Below are 22,215 nucleotides of genomic sequence, written 5' to 3' on the forward strand. Positions count from 1 at the left end.
ACATTCGGCCTTATCGTGAAATTTGGTGTTTGTGCGCTCGTTGTGTACAAAGTCAATGGGAGTGGATCACCGCCGTTGACGAAATAAACGGCAGTGAATGGACTGGGGACAAAAACTACGATAATGCCAAACATTCCTCTGAAACAGCATATTTTCAGCCATGGTCCATGCCAGTGCTCCTAAATAATTTAATCGCCTGAGTCCTGACCAGTTTATTTAGAAATCTGACTGAAGTCTTTGTGAAGAAAAATCTGCTGGAATTGTGCAAAAACATTATTTCTAAAATAAAGACTTTTTAATTTTAATAGTAGTCATGCCAAAATGCATGATTCTAAAATTATATCAGATCTGTATCTGTCATCTGACCTGAATGCATCGTCAGAACAAGTACAGACTACAGTTTCCAAACATGCTTACCTTGACTTTTGACTGGATCAAACAGCGTAACCTGCATCGGCAGCAAGTGAATGGGACCGTACAGCTTGGAATCAGAGCAACACAACGAAGACTGTCGAGTGGACAAAATCGGTCTTTCCAGTTCATAATTTAATAAAAATGGACAAAGTAACACAGTTCTGGTTCTCTTATAGTCTGAAGATGTCGAAATCGGATATCACAACACATGAAGAAAACGGTAAATTCGAAGAAAAATAGAGACCAGGAAGGTGTATCAGTGTATTATGCACAGAGAGATAGTGTGTAGTCGATCATGTGACGTCATTATTCTCGACTGTTTTCGATCGCGTGAATGTCTGCCTGGGGGCGGCTGGGGGGCTGAGAAGGGTCTCTATTAATTTCATTTCTTGCATTTCCACAACATCTGTAAGACTTTTTAGTGACATATTTGTGTATAAAAAGACAAGACCTTTCCATTCATATATAATTTGTCTATAATCATCACTTTCGTGAATTTTCTTTGTGTGTATCCTTTAATGCCCATTTAGTCTCATCTCATTCAGAATTTAATTTGGAATTTCTCCAAACACTCTCTTGATGATGGTTTTATTGTTCATTAAAACAAGGGACTTTTGAGCTCTTATGAATACCAATTCATCGATTTGATATCAGAAAACTACAAAGGTTATATCTTGGAATTTTCAGCCCATCTAATGCATGGGATGAGGTTTTATATAAGAGAGGAAATAAATAAAATATGCAGACATTTTATTTTATTTTTAAATGTAAAATAAAACTCAAAGCAAATTTTCATTCTGCATTGTATCTGTCACAAGATCAACATGATCTTATTTATTAATTGAAATAGTGACATACATCTTTAATAATAATATCCTGCATTAATATAGCGCTTACATTGGAACGACGTCTCTAAAGCGCTTACATGTAACTGATGTATTGTTATCTTTGAGGGGATTTAGTAAAACTTGAAACCAGGCTTTAGAATTTCACATTATTCTGAACTATGCAGTGCAATAATATGAATCCTTGCAAGGTGATTTCATAACCCCGTTTAATCTACATGTACATTTGATCATATGAAGAATTAAATCAATATTAATAATCAATTATTTTTTTGCATGTGTGATAATATGCAGGTTTTGTGCATAGTGCATAGGCTCACAAAAGTAGTACGGTATTTTCAAGGACCGAAGAACGCAAATCTAGTATTACCCGACCTACATGTATTATAAGGGGGATTATGACACAATCCACCTGGTTGTCAAATGAACTGAAATTAATTTGAGTATGCAACCTCATTTTAAATCAATATTGTAAAGGGAAGTTGGTTTTAATGATAGCAGAACAGAATATTTTGGTGAAGATGACGGAAAATCCCTCAAAACATATAAAGAGAGTTTTGACATTTAAAAAAAATTGAATTTGTGAACAGCTGTCCCATATCTCATGCAATATAAATTCCATAAATTTCCTCCATTTCAATTTTGTTCCTTTAATATAGCTTAGGTATGAAATCATGTATCTGTTGATAAATTGAATGCAAAATAAAATCACTTTCACTTTTTCTAATGAAATGGCATTTTGTGGAATGGAGAGCTGCTTGCTTGTGACGTCACAAAATCACACAATAAAAAACCATCACTCTGTTCATTCTTTGATGGGTTTTCACCAACCTTCAACTTTTCAACTTTTCAAGTTTCTTTTGTGATTCTGCTTTTATCAGAACAAACTTTAAGTTAGTGTGAATTTCCCTTTTAACCCTATTTTAGACCAGGATTTCAATGGGGGAGGTCAGTTTGACCCTCCTTTTAGATCTTGGCTGCTGATCACCACAAAAATATGCACTGGCGCACATCTGGATGTAAACTAAAAGACTTTTTAAAGTTGTTCTAAAAGATATTCTAAAGTAATTAATTATTCAATTATTAAATGTACAGTATTGATTTTTTTATTTTTCCGTATTAAGACACTTTAAGTAGCCAGTAGAATGCTATTTTTTATATAGAAAATATTAATTTTGACATTTCCAACAGATAAAAAAAATGAAAATTCGTACAAGTACATGTATGTACATGTACTTAAAGTCATAGACTTTTTGATATTCAAACCCTAAACAAGGATCAGTTAATAAGGGCAGCAATTCATTGAGTGATTTCGAACAAAATTCTGACAACTGTAAAAACTAAAGAATTATTCAGTGAGCACATACGTTGGCTTTGCTGGAAATGGCAGGGGCATCCTTGCTAGTCTCCAGGCACAGACCCTTGATTCTCACCATTCGCATACTGCATAATGGAGTGTCTGAAGTAGTGAGACTAGATTCACTATACACTGTTTTTACACACACACAGACTTTGGAGTATTAGTCTTCACTCTGGGCCTGTTTACTGGTTGAAGTGTCAAATATGAGTCTGTACTAGCAGACTACATCCTTGCCTAGATGTACATGGAAATGGATAGGTCACTTTTGAATGCAATCAGTTTCTTATCTAGATCCTCTACTGATCTGGGGGGGGGGGGTGTTTCATCAGAAAAAAAATGAGTGGGGGTTATTTTACCCACTTCAATTTGCACCAAACTACATGTTGTGTTACATGTAAATCCAGTAACAAATTTACAGGTGCTCAATTGCAACTTCCATATATGAGGGCTACGTACATGTATATGTATTTGAACATTCCACTGGCCAATTACCTCTTGCACCCATGTGACATTTTGCCTGATTTTCTTTTTCCCGGCCGCATTAAGAGTCAGGGAATGAAAAATTCAAAATCTTCATCCATTGCCATATCTCTGCATTTAGCAAATAGAAAATATGATTTTTTATCGATAATTTGAATTCAATCAAATACCATAGAAACAGCGTTCTCGCCAGAAAAAAATTCACCCATGTCGGGGACTTGTGCTGCCACTCCTGGGGGGTGGGTGCGGGAGGGGGGGTTCACCCCTTCCATCGCAGAGCGCGGAAGCGACGGCCTTTTCATCAAATAGAGACGCTAAGGAAGCCCCATTGTGGCGTATTTTTAAGCCCACACAAATGCACATAAATGCACAGATACTTGCCGTTCAGTCCAAAGAAAGAGAAGCGCACCTTTCCAGCTTATGAATTGTAAATATTTTCGAGAAAAGGGAAATCACGAAATGCATTCAACTTCGGAACAAAACGACCGTACCGTGCCGTCATATGCCCGCAATAGCAGCCGCGAGCTAGCTGGGCGCCTTGCCACTTTCCTAGCCGTAGTAGGCCTGTAAAGTGGTCTTAAGTTGGTGGGACTTCAGCGCAACCCGATAAATGAAGTTGATATCACTAAGATTAGTTCATGGAGTGTATTATTTTTTTCTGAATATTTCCATTTAATTTTTCCACGCATGTCGCTGAAATTTCCATTTCCGCACGCATGGTGTTTGAACCATGCGTATTATACACTGGCGAGAAGCCGAGAACGCTGCATAGAAATATATATTTTTTATTATTTTCAAAGATTTTTGTATTTTTTCTTGTTGGTGCATTGATTCTGTTTCCAAATAGTGCATTAGGTTCACAATCCTCAAGTATGATGCCTCTCAGTCTCACTATACAAAATGAACCCAAATTTGTCAAAGTGAAATGTATTCAATGTAAAACAGTATCAAAACAGACTACTTTAACACTTCAAAAAGAGGGAAATTATTTTATAATTGGGTACACAAATACTAGGAATTGTCACCACATATTAGCTCTAAGCATCCTGTTTGTGGCATAAATGTATCATTCTATTGCGATATTTTAAGAGATGAAGATGGAATCTCTTCCGGTATATTTCTAGAATTACAGCATTATTTCCTTGTTTCAAGAAGACGCAACAGAACGTAGAATAGAAGAGTTTTTGGAAATTTAGTGGAAGCTTAAATTATCAACTATTTGTAATTAACACTGTATTTTATGAGAGGAAAATAATTCTCGTTATTGTTTTATTGGGTTATTTGCCTTTTTTGAAGAAAGTATACTTTTGATATCATAACATGCTTTCATGGTCTGCAAGGTCACTTTATATCTTTATGATCTTGCTATAATGCATACATGTATTTTCTTTAAACTCCAGCCCGCATATATGCAGGCTCAGTCTCTATTGGGTTAACAGAATTTTCAGTATTTGTTGCTCTAGGAAATACTTAACACTCTTGTTAAGTAAGTTGATATCATTTTAAGTACTTCATTTGTATAAGTAGTGACTAGTATGCACGTACACAAACTTCCTATTTTGATAGTTCATATTTCTTCCTTCAATTTCATTGAATAACAGCTTTTTTTAGGTTAAGTGAATATTTATTTAATGGGCATGGATTTATTACAATAATTTATTGAAAGTATGGATTTCATATTTACATGTATTTTACTTTTTACAAGAAATGTTGTTGAATGCTCCATTTAAAGAGAAAATTATTTGTTATATATTTCTTTAATAAATGATTCAATTTTACAAAAGGAGATCCAATGTATGTTTAATTAATGTGGGCAAATCATGGTCTAGTGGATCTGACTCGCCTTTCAAACAGAGGGTCATGGGTTCGAATCTTTGCCATGGCGTGTTTTTCTTCAGCAAGAAATTTATCCACAATGTGCTGCACTCGACCCAGGTGAGGTGAATGGGTACCCGGCAGGATTAATTCCTTGTATGCTCTTTGCACCAGTGATCATAGCTCGAGCTAAAGCCGGGTTAGTTATAGCAAGCGCTTTGTATCATCAGGCAAAAAGCGCTATATAAATCCAGCTATTATTATTATTATTATGTTATATTTTTTAAGAAGTAGCCATTTTTAATGTAGGCCAATTACAGTCCTTGTAAAAGAGTCTTCTTTTTATGTCACAGATGACTTTTTTTATGGACAAATTGCCTTGAGAATAATAAAAAAATGAATTTGAATCCTCAGATGTATTCATATTTAGACATTCTTGAAGAAAATCAGGGTTGTCTTAAAATGCATAAATGCCATAAGCCTGATTGTTTACTTCACAAGACAGTCCAGACATTTTAGAGGGGGGGGGGGGGTGTTATTACTAGCGGATATTAAATATGATGTGATTATGCACTACAGCCAAAGGCAAGAGAAACAATTTAAATCAATCAAACAAGCACAACAGCTGCGAATTACTGACCTTTGTTTTTTATTTTCCTTATTTTTATTGATCAATCACAATGGTGTTTTCATTTAATTAATATTTTTGTAATGATATTTGGGGGAGGGGCTTTAAGTGATTTGACCGTCTCTATATTCATTGTAGAAGTGTACATGTAATATTTTGTGATGGAAGTATAGCTGATTCTGCATTTCATTTCCAAGTTTATACAATGGCCAATCCTCTGCTGTACATCTGAGTGTTTGTCTTGGTTAGAATTCATCCTGTTGAGATTTAGGCTTCAGACAGTGTTTTGTGTTGCTGGTTCATATTTGCTCTAAAAGAATGGGCGGGACAAATTCTTTTAAAAGAATCGCATAGGCCCGTATTCTGAAGTCAGGTTTAACTTAGACCTTGGTCTAACTCTGCTAAAATTATGGGAAGCCAAAAGTGTCAAGATTTTTATTAAGTTGTATGTTTATTATGTTTACTGTGCTCTTTCCTGATTCATCGATGGTGAAGACAATATTTGTACTTCCTAGACAATTATAAATAATTTGAGAGCCAAATGAGCTGAAATATGATCTCTACCTTTAGTAATTTATGTAACAATTGGCTATCCATACTTAAATCAAAACTTTAAACCTGAGTTTAAGTTAAACCTGACTTCAGAATACGGGCCATAGAGCAGCCATTCTCAATTACTTTTTTTGAAGCGCCACATTTCTTGTTGAGAATCTCTAATGCTCCACTATCCATTACGCAAATCAGCAATATATCAGCGGAGGGGTCCAGAGGCTCCTGGTGGGGGTCGAGGGGGCAGAGTCTCCAGAAGTTTTGGAATATGAGGCCTTTTAAATTGCCCAGAGGGGCTCTAACAAACTACACAATATTAATATTAAAAGAAAAATGACCAGTGACTTTTTAAAACATACCAATGATACCACTAGTTCACTGTTCTGCACCAGATCTATTGGCTGAAGCAAGTGGCGTAATGAGTAAAAAAAAATGAGGAGGCTAAATATGGCAGCTGAAGCAAAAATATTTAACTTTTCAATACAAAAATCAATATTTTGACATAATTTTAAGAAAATAACACAATGTTCCACTCTTTCCCTTTTCTTTTCTCCTTTTTTTTCTTGGCCGTGAAACACTTGGGGGGGGGGCATTAATCCCCACCCCCATCTCTACGCCAGTGGCTGAAGTTATACGTTCCCCGATTTTGCAAGGGCTGAAAATTAGGCGTTGCACTGCACTAACGTCCCAAACAGCCCCTCTCTCTCTACAACTCAAGTCCACCCCAAAAAAAATTGATCCAGAAAACTCCAACAAGCAAAGCACTGAAAATTTCATTAAAATCGGATGTAAAATAAGAAAGTTATGGCACTTTAAAGTTTCGCTTGATTTCACAAAGCACATCCTTGTCGGTATGCAAATTGACAGACTGATGACGTCACCCACTCACTATTTCGTTTGTGTTTTATTATATGAAATATGAAATATTCTAATTTTCTCCTCCTTGTCAAGTGAAACAAAGTTTTATTTCTCCCTGAACATGTGGAATTACCATTATTTTAACAGTTTAATGTTAAGTTAAGTTGGTCTATATTGTCATATTTGTAAAAATTGAAATATTGTATTATTCAAACAATTAAAAACAAAGAAATAGTGAGTGATGGACATCATCAACTCTCTCATTTGCATATCGCCGAGTTGTGCATATCACTGTTTTGTGAAAAATAAGCGAAACTTTAAAATGTTATAACTTTACTAATTTATATCCGATTTCCATGAAATTTGCAGCGTTATGTTTGTTTGTTCTTTCTATATCGATTTAAATCAACAATTTTCTGGGGTGGACTTGACCTTTAAGCAAGAGTGCATGCAGGCAATCACGACAAGCAATACATCTGAGCATAGACCTACATGTATTTCACTTTTACAACTTCGGATTTTAATCGGCTCCAGAAACAAAGTTTCTGCTTGTTATGTCCCAAATTCGTAATATTTTATGATCAGGATGTTCTTTAATATCATATTATTTGATGTTAAACTCTTAACCAAAACGTATACTCTGGAAATGCAAAATTTCTCGCCGTTGAAATAGAAATCCTACAAACGGGGTTTTCAAATCACTTGTGTGGCATAAAAACCTTGTACAGCATAGAATAAATAAAAAGGAGAACACCATCGATCCTCCATTAATGACAAAGAAAGTGTCAGATAAAGAGTTTTTGTTTTCTCTTTGTACTAAAATGATCACCAAATCCTTATTTCCATGTTACTGGTAGATACATCTTTTCTCCCCAATTTTTCCTTATTTTTTTTTTTTATACGGCTCCCAAGCGCCACTCCGGCAAGGCTCGGTGCGCCACAAGTGGCGCGCGCGCCACCATTTGAGAATACGGGCCATAGAGTTTGTATGGTACAAAAACCTTTCTTCCCCATTTGTGGGGGGATACCACAAAGCACCAAAATATTGGGAAAATTCTAAAGGAAATCAACCTTTTTTCTTGCAACAAACTTACAGTTATCAGAAGCATAGACGCTAGGTCAAGAAGGTGTCACTCAGTCCAGACTGCCATCTTCGCTCTCTCGCAATTTCCAGATGTTCCAAGAGGGACCAGTGTGGAATGGCCATTACAGTTTTTCTCTTGGCAGGCAAATTCACACTCGCCCACTTATGAAGAATACCTCTCGATTAGAAGAAATTGTTCTGCTCTTTAAATCTTGTGCATTCACACCTGTCTAAAGCAGATCTAGGGCCTTTTCACACGTGAATCTTAAATCATCGTTATAATAATGATTGCAATTTGTCTTTAGAATCATCGACCCTTTCATAAGCTCACTTGATAACTGTGATTTGAACTCGAATTCCTGAGCGAAGGGGTTACATGTCCTTGGTGACTTGTCAATCAAAGCACTGCATCGCAAATACAAACTACAATCAGTGCATCACAATTGTTTTATCTACGGAAGTGCTTGAAAGGTCGGGTAGGCTCCGCCCCCCCCCAAAAAAAAAAGTTCAGAGGTCAAGTCTTTCACATGCAAAATGCATACCATAATCAGCTCCGGAGTTGAATTTGATTTTGTGATTGTGATTAGCGCTCATGATTCTAATTGTTTTCGTGTTTGGTTTCGCACGTGCTAAATATTCCTCATTAGCCCTATATTTTACTGGAATAATCATTCAAATTACTTTTTTTTTAGCGTGTGAAAGAGTGGTAAAATTCTCAAGGTGATAAGCCTGCAATGAGACTCTCTTGACCTTTTTTTGACATTCAGTTTAACTTGGACCGTGGTCTTTGACACCGTTCTCATAATTTATACTTTTTAAAAATTGATAGGCCATTTCATTTCGTGATTAATCACTGACCTTTGTGTTACGTGCAAAAAAGCCAGGAAAACATTGCTCTGTAGAGCATTGCTCTTTGAATTAAACCCCGAGTTCTGAATACGATCCTCTCATTCCTGAATGTAGAAAGGATACAGACCTATTACTCTATCCTCATATAATGATATTTCTCATAATTTGCTTTCACACTGTTCCTTTGACCATTAAGGAACCCCTGCCAAACTTTGACAAGTACCTTTTACTCTGCAGGTAGTCCTGTACATGTATATTGATTTTGCACTGGCAAAATATCCTCTAGGTATTTCTTGTGATCTGGGAGGTATAAACTCACGTAGTGCCATAAATTTTCAATGCTGAAAAAAGTGATGATTACTTCTAGTTGGTAGTCAATGCCTACTGTGTATTAATCATACACTCCATGAGTGGCAGAGTTACTATAGGGTTATTTTCATTTCGAAGGTCATAGGGGATATAGTTTGTGATTTGGGATGATGAAGAGGAACCATTGCAAAGAGGCCGTTGACTTTGTTTTCCATTTTCTCACTTTGCTATCATAATTACCAATACTGTCCAGTTCAAAGTTTGGTTTTATAATTTACAAGTGATGCACTGAGAAGTCCCAGACAGATTCCTGTTGCCTTCCACACAAAGAGTTTTGACCGATCTGATCAATGGCAATTGTGGATATCTGTCAATGTTATTAATTCTTCATATGGGTCTTTTGAAATAAGGAGCACCACTCTGATTTATCCAGATAACCGTACATCCTATTTAGAGTGCTTTTTTAATTTGATTCTGGTCAAACAACTTAGAAACGCACCTTTTTGTAAGTTTACGATGGGCATTCTGAAACGTTGTTTAAATGAAAGTATGCATGGACGCAACCATGTTTTGGACTAATCACGTATGAAAACACTGATTCTGGCCTGAAAAGTGGAAGCACAAACTCAGCCTTAGAGTGATTTTTGAATGGCAATATAGATTCTAGATGTTAGGGTTGTTGGCTATCTGTAGTAACGATCGATCAGATCAAGTCAATCACTACTTTTTGGTAGACAGGGCCCTGTGAACAAAACACTCGAAGCAGACTAGTGTACTTGATGGTAAGCAATCATTTTGAGAGAAAGTCTCAAGGTGAATTCCTCATTATTATCATAGATCTAGATGGTACTTTCTTGTGAAATAATGTATGCTGAAAATTTTCGACACAAATAGGCATAATTAACTCGGAAATGGGCCTTTTGTGCTCATTTTACTATTAAGCAATATATTTCTAACCATAATCATTTGGCTTTTTTGATATAACATTAACTTATAAATTGGTAATTTTGAATCTTTTGTAAATTAATGCATAAACTTGACTTACGATATTCTTTTTTAAAAATATATTCTCTACTTGTCTTAGCATACCATACATGTCAGTGTTGTTATGATTTGTGTTGGTAATTTTTGCAATGAATATTCATGAACACTTGAAAATCACAACAAACTTTAGGAAAGCAACATTAACCATCCTCTTGAGGTTTTTTTTTCTCAGTACACACTATTCTTGAGCTTGAGGAGATATAACATGTCCAAACCTAGTTTTTACTGAAGAATCTCATGACTGTTGTTATGTTGACTCTGCAGTCTGCATGTTTTTGTAAACAAAGCCTACTACGTGACAAGCTGACAAACGTATTTGAACGCATTCATTTTTAAACCCAGACAGCTGCATCGCAAGCATTATTTCAAAGTATATTTTGTATTTTGAAGGAATATGTTTTGGTATTCTTTGATGAGATTGGAAGTAATATCCACATCTGCCTTGGTAATAAGGAAACTTTCTAGTAATGCATGGAAATAAACAGAACTTCTCAGCCTGTTGTTCATCCATTTTACTGGGGGCGAGGTCTCCATTTTATATTAGTGTCTCTGGGTTTTCGTATAGGACCGCTCTCTGTCTTTTCCTTTCGTCCTTGCTCTTTCAAATATTATCTCCAACACTTTGAAGAAGGGGGGAAGATGTTGAGGAAGAAGAAGAGGAATTAGATGAAAAGGAGGAGGAAGAGAAGGAGATGGAAAAGGAGGAGAAGAGAAGGAACTTTCTAGTAATGCATGGAAATAAACAGAACTTCCCAGCCTGTTGTTCATCCATTTTACTGGGGGGGGGGTCTCCATTTTATACTAGTGTCTCTGGGTTTTCGTATAGGACCGCTCTCTGTCTTTCTTTTGTCCTTGCTCTTTCAAATATTATCTCCAACACTTTGAAGAAGGGGGAAGATGTTGAGGAAGAAGAAGAGGAATTAGATGAATAGGAGGAGGAAGAGAAGGAGATGGAGAAGGAAAGGAAGAGAGAAGAAGGAGGAGGAGGAGAAGAAGAAGGAAACTTTCTAGTAATGCATGGAAATAAACAGAACTTCCCAGCCTGTTGTTCATCCATTTTACTGGGGGGGTCTCCATTTTATACTAGTGTCTTTGGGTTTTCGTATAGGACCGCTCTCTGTCTTTCTTTCATCCTTGCTCTTTCAAATATTATCTCCAACACTTTGAGAGGGGGGGAAGATGTTGAGGAAGAAGAAGAGGAATTAGATGAATAGGAGGAAGAGGAGATGGAAGGAAAAGGAGGAGAAGAAGAGGAGGAGAAGAAGAAGAAGAAGGAGGAGGAGGGAGGGGAGGGAGGGAGGGAGGAAGAAGGAGGAGAGGTTGGTGAAGAAGAAGAGGGAGGAGGTGAAAGAGGAGGAAGGGAATGAAAGGTCAAAGATGCAACTCTGCATTGGTTACTTTCACTCAACTTCTGAAGAAGTTCAAGCTGAAAAATCACAAGTTGTTTTGAAGAAGAAATTGGACGTTGACAGACGCGATGAACCCTTTCCTCTTAAGTGGGCCACAAAGTTAAACAGCTGTGATCCTCCAGTAATCTAAATCCGAATGTTTTTTTTTTTTCGGAAAACCTGTGCACCGACTCGTTGCACCAAGGAGACATCACCTCTCCTTGGTTGCACTCTACATATGCCTCTTGAAAAAAATTAAAAGGAAATAGGCATATCGGTGTATGAAGTGCAACGAGTTGAGTGAGTGTACTGTAGGGGTCTCCCGAACGGAATATCTAGTCTACCAGAAAGAAATAAAAACTGAATCGGGGAAGTTTTAAAGAAACCTGATGAGGAACAAGAAAAATAATGGCTGTTTCAGCGAAAACGATCATGTTACCCTGTACTTTATTATGAATTTACCTTGGAATTTACCTTGGAAGTAGGCATAAAGTTTTATACCAAATTATTTGCCCCTCTGTATCCAACGTTGGTACCTAAAACTTATTTGGCGTTGAGTGGCATGGGTGAGAGCATGGACAAAGAAAATTTTCATCTGGGTTGTACATGTTCAGGGACCTTTTCCACAATTTTCCAAACGTGATTTGAACATGTTGACAGTTTGACTGTTCACAACTTCATCTGGTAGATTGTTCCATTGTGTGGTAGAGACAATTCTCACATGTACTTGTACATAAAGGGATGCAGGGCTTTCTCTCTAGACGGTATACAAATATTACACAGACAATATCTTACTACATTTATCATAATTTGAGAGAAAGTTGAAAAGAAATATTAATTTCTGTGAGTTGTCCTTAGTCCCTTTCCTACTTGCGAATTATATTTCATGTATATAATTTCTAATTTTTATAACTGTATGAAAAAGTAACTTTTTGGGAGTGTGGAGGGGACGGAGACAACTGTCATTTTGGGTCATTAATATGAAACTGTGATACCATGGTGATGGCATTGGGATTTGGTTGGTTTATTTTTCTGCACACAAGGTCATCATAAAGACAAGATTATTAACTGCAATAATAGCAATTTCAGTTTTCTAAATTAACGATACTGTATAAAGCAGTAACATGCTGAGGCCCAGTTTGGGGGGTATTTATTTTATTTTTTTTGGTCATCTGTTAGTTATTCATTGCATTTCGGGTCTAAACAAAACGTATGCTTCATTAAAGGTGACGTTGAACTGCTGTGCATTAATGCAGATATCTCCTTCCTCTGTATCATCTGTATACCCCATTCAGACTGACAGATTCATCATTTAGTGGAGTATACTGGTCTTGCGCAGCATGATGAAGTTCTTATAAGAAATTTGACCGAGTTTCAACAATATCCAATTAAATGTAAATCGTTTGGTGCGGACTGCAATTGATTGCTTAAGCCTAAAAGAAACTTGATTGAAGAAATCAAGTGAATATTTACAGTTGAATTAAGTCCTTGTTTAATATCTAACCATGAAAATTGGTCTGAAACAAGAGTGCCAAAGCCATAGATAATCATCTCTCTTTAGTTTTCAGTGAAAACTAAAAATGGTGTCTTCAATCCTTTCATCTGGTAGGATGAAATTAGAATTTTCATTGAAGAAATATTCTTCAGTTGCCTTCTTAACTTCCTTTGATGTGATGATAGTCAGTAGCTTGGAGCTTAAAATTGTGAGATTCTAATTGGGGCAGAGGCGTCGATTATGGGGGGGCAGGGGGGGCGATCGCCCCACCAATGAAAATATTGGGGGGGCAAACATATAATTTTGCCCCCCCAATAATTCCGCATGTGCTAAAAATAAAATAAGATTGTAATGTTACCCAGAAATCAGCAAGCGAGATTGAGATACACAACTCGTTCTTCGTCTAAAATCGTGCTCAAAATGGCCACTTTTCAGATTGGAATATCAAAAAATTTCAGCTCGCGCTTCGCGCTCGCATCATTTTTGTAACAAAAACCCATACTTTCCATGATTGAATAGGTGAATATGGTCCCGTTTTCAGTTCTAAACCTCAAAAGAACTCCCACTTCGATTTGCAATAATCTTTTGTTGGATATATATATCTTGTTCTTTATTAAAAACGTCCATTAAACTCAATTTTTTTTCAGATCAAAATATCAAAATTTTCAGCTCGCGCTTCGCGCTCGCATTAATCTGCTGGTGAGATATATATGTATATATATATATATGTGTTTGTGTGTATATAAATATATGTGTACACACATATATATAGGCATATGTGTGTGTTTGTGTGATCGAGCGCCTTTGGAAAATTGATTCATGATTTTGCCCCCCAATCTGAAAAATGGATCGACGCCTCTGAATTGGGGAGTCGTCTTGACCTAAACATGTAGTTTCATCATACTCGGTAAGAATAAATTTTATTGAAAACTGGTTTTCTGTATAAGCTTTCAGTTATTGTTTGAGAGTTTCAGCAATTTTTTAAGGAATTAAAACAACATTTTACTTATGACCAGTAAATATTAGAAAATGTTGCAGTATGAATTTTTAACATTTTTGTTTAAAATTGAAGTAATAAGCGATCAATTAGTGTCTTCAACCAGGTTGTATAGTGATTTTGCAATAGACAAGTACATTTCTTGTCTGTATCCCCATGAATTTCCTCTGGTCTGGACAGAGTCTCAAACAGGCCAGGACCAGATGGTGTTATGATGCGGTTCGCTCTAGATGAGACGATGGCTTCATACCACCGCGCTCCACCAGATCTCATCGTAACTGTGACGGCAGCCAGATATGAATTTCCTGCATCGTCCCCTTCATGCTGGTTCCGTCCACTTGCATTTTGACGTCAAACTTAATTTGGGCAGGTTGCTTGAACTGTGCTTGATTATGACCCATTTATACCATTTGGTATGTTTAGTAATTGTCAGTGCCTGTGTGTGGTGTAAAAAACAAAAGTTTGTTACCATGTAGGCAACTTGCTTCACTCAGATGATACCAGTAGGTGTCTTCAGACCGACTCAATCACCAAAATACCTTTACATAAATGAGAACTTTGTCAGGCCTCGAATTTCTGAGAATTATTGCCCTGCATTGATACTCAGCTGAACCAGACCCTTCGGGTGTAAGTTCTGAAAGTTATTAGGGGAAACTGCCAGTTCATCCATCCCCAGCTCGTCCACTTACCACATGGTCTACCTTCATAGTCTAATGCCATTTGGTCCATCAACATTCTTTTTAACAACCATTTGGTCCAATCATCACTTTGTCTAATCACCTGTTTGTCTATGACCATTTCGTCTCATAACCAGTTGGTATGATGTCCATTTTATTTTCATTCATTTCGTCCAATTAACACTTAGTCCAATTATACTAAATGGTATATGGACTAAAATGGCTATTGGACCAACTGGTTAGATGAAATTGTGAGTGGCCAAAATGACGATCAGACCATGTGGATAGTGGACGAACTGATGGTAGCCCAAATGATACATGTAGTACATGTAGACGAGTTGGTAATTGGATGAATTGGCATTATTCTAGACCAATTGAAAGTAAACTGTTATTAGCATGCAAACTGCGAAGTAGCCACACTGAGCTGGAAATTTCTCCCTATTTGCTTGCTTTCACGCTGTAAGAGCACCCACAGCCTTGGAAAATCCAGCAAAAGCTTCCACAATTTTGACAATTACCTAGCAAGTATTTTCTTTTGGGGATATATGATTAATTTCCTTTCACACTGGCTTTTTTGTAATAAAACTGCATAATTGGTAATAGAAAATAGATGCGTGTTCTAATAAACCCATATAACTCTTTCTTCTTGTTTTGTTCTTGTCATTTTAACTTCCCTTTTCTTGTAATAAACCCCCACCCCCTCCCATGTAAAATGATATTTAAGTTTTATTTCCACGTTTGATAAATAAAACAAAATTTATGTGAAGCCTTCAATGATGAACATTAAATAAAGTGTTCAATTGGAATCATATCTTGTTGTTCAAAGTAATCTTGTTACAAACCGCAAGTACAGGATACAAGGGAAAGAGAACACTTTGTTTTTATTTTATTTTTCAAGAATGAAGTGTAAATAATATGATATTGTGAAAGATAATTGTACTTTTAGAAATGGAAAGGAAATGAAAGATATCCCCTTCAAAATTCTTTGCAATTCTGAGTATTTTTGTATGCTTTCTTTTTATTATTTTGACTTCAAGAGGTCAACAACAACAACAAAAATTCTTATAGAGTGAAAGTGCTCAAATGGTACAAGGAATTGCCTGGCAGCCTGGGCGCATCTTATTATTACAATAAGTATTTAGTTACTTGAAAATTGATCCATGTTCATCAATATCAAATGTTTCAATTAAATGATACAAATGGTAACCTTTCTGTTATCTGTTATTCAATTCGCAGTACATCACATGAAGAAGAGCAAATATTATGATAGTTTTGTTTATTTGACGCAATAACTTGAGTGTTTTATTAACAGAACAAAGTTCATATCTCTTTCTGATCACAAGGTTTTTTTACCACATTTCCATGTATTTCCAACTTCAATATGCATGTGATATCAAAATCATTTTGGCCAAAGGCTCCTTTACAGTTTCTATTGATTGTTATGACTGTTTCTTGATCTGTTATTGGCTGTTCTTTGTAATTGCTCTTTTGTTTAAAGGCATTTGTTGGCTTTTCTTCATCAAGTGTGTTTACCATCAGTCCGAGGGTTAAAATGTATTGCCTCCTTGGGCCGTTGCATAAAACTTTTAACCTGAGAAAACTCAGGTTGTTTTTACCGCCTGTGTTAAAATCAATGGCAGATATCAGACTAACCTTAGTTTTCAGTTTTTACCACTTTTCTCAGGTAAAAGTTTTATGCAACAGGCCCCTTGTGTGCAGAATCAAAGGAAAACACCACCCAAGAAGAGAAACAATCTTATTGGAAAGAGTAAAATGAAAGGAAAAATTTAAAACAAATTTCTTTAAAACCAGTTATGAATTAAGCAAGTTATGGACATTTAAAATGTCTTGTATTTTCTATGGGGATCCTGAAATCGGCCAACATACTTTAGAATGGCAGATTTTGTGGACAACTCTCCATTTTGTTATTTCACAATGATATTAAATTTATATTAATGTACCAGATCTAGATAGATGAAACTATGGTAACAATTAACCTTGATTTTTAAAGATTTTTAGTGAAAATTTGCTGAAGCGACATTCTTTTACTTTTAATACTAAAGGAATAATAATCATTCCTCTCATACTCTCTTCAGATCCTACTTTACTATCATGTATGTATAATTCCATAGTTGTTTATTGTAATCAACTTTAAGTTTACTTTTCTGATAATAAAACATGTGGGAGAAGGGTATTTAGTACAGTTTATATCCCCTACGTTCATTTTTTTTATTTCATAACTGATTTGATGACATTTATATTAAGATTATTAGTTCTTATGCAGATGGTTCATTCACAGTCACTCAGAATTGGTTTAGTGGGAACTGGTTCGGAAAATGAATGTGAACAGGTTCTTTGATTTTTTTCTCTTCAATGTTATGAAATAAGATTTACTGATTTTTTTTCCTGGGTTGAGGGTATCGACAGGGAGGGGAAGGGGAACATTTCAACTTTCAATACATACACTGCTCCCACCCATCCCCCCCCCTTCCCTAAAAAATGGAAACTTGAAGTACAGCAAGTAATTTTCTCACTAATTTTTCTGAGGAAGTAAAATTCAACTTCGATTTATGCTAACATGATATTTTATTTTTCTAAGTATCAAGAAGCTCAGTGGTACGCAAGTCATGCTTAGCTTATGATTGTACGTTCTTTTCTTTCTTCTTTATTTACAGATCTGAGATGTGTGCCCGTGCCACCGCTGCTTGTGTGGATCGCATCCATTCTATTTCTGCTGATATGTAAATAAGATATATTTTCTTTGTATTCTCAACACTCTGTTAACAGAGTCAAGTCAGGTCTGACTACCCTCTGAATCAAGTCCAACCTTGAAAATGGGATCTGCTGGAAATCAAAGATATTCTTGTTTAATAGATCGGACTACTCTCATATTTTGTAGTAGTCAAAGTCAACTTGGATGTATGTGTCAGCAGGTAGTCGGCTGAATATGAGTACTTGTTTCCCAGTTACTCTGACTTCCAGTTACCTGATTCTTAGTTTCTACTCCATTATGTGTCAGAAGAATAGACTCCCAGGGAGTCCCAGCTAATCACATTCTTAGTGAAATTAGTGTGTAGATACTTATTTGAGCAATCTTATCAAACTTGGATGGAGTGTCCGCAGGTAGTCAGCTGAATATGAGTACTTGTTTTCCAGTTACTCTGACTTCCAGTCACCTGATTCTTAGTTTCTACTCCATTATGAGTCAGAAGAATAAACTCCCAGGGAGTCCCAGCTAATCCCATTCTTAGTCAAATTTGACTCCACTGAAATTAGTGTGTAGACACTTATTTGAGCAATCTTTTATCATGACTAACAAAATTCACTAGATGAATTAATTACTGAATTCCAACCTGCTCATGTTTTTTTACATCAAAGATGAATGATAAGTATTGTTATAAGCTACTGAAATCCTTCAATTTTATCGGCTAAGGGCAAACTTATTGTAATTTTTTATCATTTGTTGTTAATAACAAATTCTTTACAGCATTTGTGTGCTTTTTGTGTTTTCTTGAAATTTTTCATATACCATATATATTTTTATAGGAACCTCATGATGCATTGATGAATATCATTTTGTGAGGGTAAAACTCAACACAAATAATATAATCATTAATGTGTAAAGTTTATAATCATACATTATATGCTCCACTAGACCGAGATGTCTCTACCATAAAACGATGGAATGATATCCAAGTATCATTTCCATAATCTAGGCACAAAAATGACTGAGATTGACGAAGCTTGTCATGGTTCTGCACTTTTATGCATAGGATCATTAGTGACAATTTCTCATTTCATTGAAACCTGGTATTGATAGCCCTCTGGCCTTGGTAAAGGGTTATCATTTTCGAGTTCAGTAACTACAGCTAATTTCTCATACTAAATATCCTAGGAATCAAATGTAATTTGACACCATATGAAAAGCAATTATTTTGTGGTTGAGATCTATTTAAACAATTTTGACACATTGTGACCCTTTCATCTATGACAGGACTTTCAAAAAGAATTTTAAACAACTGATGGGGAAACAGAGGTCTGTTTAGTTTGAAAACCCTACAATTCCTGTAGGTGACATGACATTTGCTCCAGGGACAATAGCTCCGTGCCTAATTTCTCCAAAGGTGGAGGGGTAGGGTTAGGGTTGCTATAGGGTTTCAGGTTAGGTTTAGGGTAGGATATAGTGTTAAATCCAGGGTTGAAGTTGGTCATTCGATCGGTGTGGCAATTGTCGCCGGGGCAAATGTCATGGATCTTTCCTTGAAACCCTCTAGAATTGTGATTTAACTCTCATCAACTGACACTAATCTCCATAAGTAGAATTAACTTATCAGTTCATTTGACAATCAAATAATCACAATTGACAGGGAATGGTAAAAATTGATTTCTTTACCACAAACCATAATGAAAGAGTGCTGCAATTCCTGTAAACATATGAAATATACATTGTACACACCAGTTTGACATTTACAGCTTCATGTAATTTTAAGCACAAAGTTAGACCATAGTCTATGAAGGTTGAATTGGACTTCAGATTATGGGCCTTTAAGTCAATATGATCTGCATGAGTACATGTATGTATGTCAATAATATTTTTTGTATTTATGTTTTTCAGTGAGCTAATTCTGAAGGTCAATGTCGTCAATTATTAATCTGTTCAAATGTTCAATATCTCGGGTTGAGCCCAGTTCCCCCTCCCCCTGCACACCCATGATAACATCATGTGTGAACTTGTTTTGTATATATATATCACAACACTCTCTTTGATACATTCACTGGACATGATTATTGATTAATGAGAACCAATTACTCTGAGAAACGTTGTGGAGGGGTACTAAAAGTGGAAAATGTTTTTGACTAGTTTTTTCTTTCTCTTTTTTAAGTTGGAGTCTCATTTGTCAATCGATCATAATGATGAATATTCACTTGAGGTATGTTTGCTTGTAGATGACAGGAATTGAAAAGGATATATGTTTGCAATACAACTGTATTCTGATTTATGTCAATTTACTTACAGGGGCACCAGAGCTGGCTTGTTATGTTTGTATGCATACGCTTAAATTTGTGGTTTGTTTGGTAAGAGTGCACTATGACGTAGGATGTTGGCAAATTTAGCTTGGTGCAAGTATGATCATGATGATCAAGTGCATTTTCTTGGTCTAATTTTGGACTGGTAACAAAAGATGGTTTTGTTACATTGCTTATTGGTCAAGGAAATATATATGAAAGTGCTTCCATTAATTTGACAAAGATTACTTTAAAATCTACAAATTTGGAGAAATGGGATATTTACATGCTTTCACAAGAAAATTGTGATTACATGAGGCGTTTTCCCCCCTCTGTTATTGATTTGTATGAAGACAACCATGACTAAACTACCACACAGTAAAAAAAAATTATACAATGCTGTTTACTATATGAACCTTACAGTAATTGTTTAAACAGTTTAAACAAGGTTTTAAATCTTAAGCAACAAAGTTTAATTTTCAATATCTAATCTTGAATAGATTAAACATGATTGTTTAAACGGTTAAACAAATACTGTAAGGTTCATATAGCAAACAGCGTTGTATAAAATCTTAAACAGTGTTTTTACTATGCATGTATGCACCTGCAAAACCTGCACCAGGGTTCATGGCCCCCCCCCCCCCCACACACACCCTCTTGTTATTTGTTTTTTGTTCCTGTACTCAGGTGGCTCTATATCTTCCTTTCGAACTATGATTTGAATGGGATATTAAAATATTAATAATCATATAATATTTTAAAAACGCACAAAATGCTTGGTGGTCTTGAAATGTTTAAATCTATATGTGCATGTGTACTTGTTATTTATAAGGGGTTAACTTAGATAAGTAATTTGACTTTTGTTTTCCCTCCACTGTAATATATTATGCTGACTTTGTACACTTTTTATTTTGATTGTGGAAATCAATTCGATTAAATATTTTCATTATCATGGGAAAGCGTAAATGTATGTTGACCAATGCATTTGTTAAAATATGTACATGGTTTCAGAAATTTATATTATATGTGTTGGTCATACCACTGAAAGACATTTTAATGTATTAATATTATTATGCAGTCAGAATAAGTATTCTTGTTATACCATTCACATTTTGCCAGAGTAAATATGTAGGCCTATACTGTCTACCCTGTATTTTTAATTATTTGGGAATAAATTATGATGGATACAAAATTATGCTTCCCTCATTTATCTATTTTGTGTGTTTATCTTTTTGTAATAATTGCTATATCAATTTTATGGCATTTAAAGGATTTAGAGAGGAAAAAATATGATTTGAGGAGTTAATTTAAGAAAATAATAATTTAAGAGGAGGAAATGTAATAGAACAATATAAGACTATCAATCAATTTCATTTTTTCATTTTCAACAAAATATAAATAAAATAAATACAATCATAACAAGTCAACATCATAACAACAAAAATAAACCAATGTCATAAAAATCAACTTGAGAAGGACATGTTATAAGAAAGTTACATACAAAATAATCATGTGTAAAGGATTTGTGATTTATAGAGGATCCCACTAAAAAGCAAAGCTTGTATATCATGGGCTCCTCAAAATATGACAAGAGAAAAATCAATTTATATATACAATTACAGAGGTCTGTAATTTATCCAAAAAAAAGAATCGTCCTGTATAGCACTTGGCCGCCCCTGTATTCAAGATATTACAGGCTTAGACGCGATTATAAATGTAGTGTGCGCACTATAGGAACATGTAACTTTCTTATCCATTGTCCTATTTATTTGACTTATTTTAAGTTTCCACAAAAATCTTTCTTTTTACCCATTTTTAATTCCCTTGTATAATCGCATGGGATGTCTCCTTGTCTTGACCGACGCAAAGAATGGTTGATTGGAGAAGTGACAAATCTTTGGAATTCCAAGAACTTTGTTCGCATCATACCACATGATTGAAAGGTGAGAATACTAATCGCGAAAAGATTTACAGAATTACGTAATTATGTAATACAATTGTCATGTACTCATCATAGTTTGTATCTGTGGTGCAGTTCTTTGATTGACAAGTCACCAAGGACACATACCGCCTTCGCTCGGGAATTCGAATTGAAATCACAGTTTTCGAGTGATCGTGTGAAAGGTCCGATGATTCTAAAGACGAATTACAATCATTTATTAAATGATTCAAGATTTACGTATGAAAAGGTCCTTATAGGTCTACTAAAAAGTTTAAAAGATTAATTTCTCGGGGTTAGTGTTGGCGAGTTTTTACCTGGTTGCTGAAATTAATGCTTGCAAGCAGGCAACCAGAGGACCGATGGCTTAAGGCCCTGTCCGAGGGACTTGGTAATAAGGATGAATGCCTTACCAAAGGGCACTATAGCGCACCAAGTGGGAATCGAACCCGGGTCACCGGAATCCGAAACCTCCGC

At 35.6% G+C, this 22,215-nt stretch overlaps 1 protein-coding gene across 1 annotated transcript in view; it reads left to right on the forward strand.

The window, feature by feature from the left end:
• The window catches only part of LOC121413677 (2-oxoisovalerate dehydrogenase subunit beta, mitochondrial-like), a 58,734-nt gene extending 38,719 nt beyond the window's left edge, over window positions 1–20,015 (forward strand). The window contains exon 11 of the mRNA XM_041606597.1: window positions 17,468–20,015. The gene's annotated coding sequence lies outside the window, so the exon portion shown is untranslated. The remainder of the gene's footprint in view (window positions 1–17,467) is intronic.
• The last annotated feature ends 2,200 nt before the right edge of the window (window positions 20,016–22,215 follow it).

The sequence above is a fragment of the Lytechinus variegatus genome, chromosome 4 (assembly GCF_018143015.1).
Source record: "Lytechinus variegatus isolate NC3 chromosome 4, Lvar_3.0, whole genome shotgun sequence".
Taxonomy (NCBI): Eukaryota; Metazoa; Echinodermata; class Echinoidea; order Temnopleuroida; family Toxopneustidae; genus Lytechinus; species Lytechinus variegatus.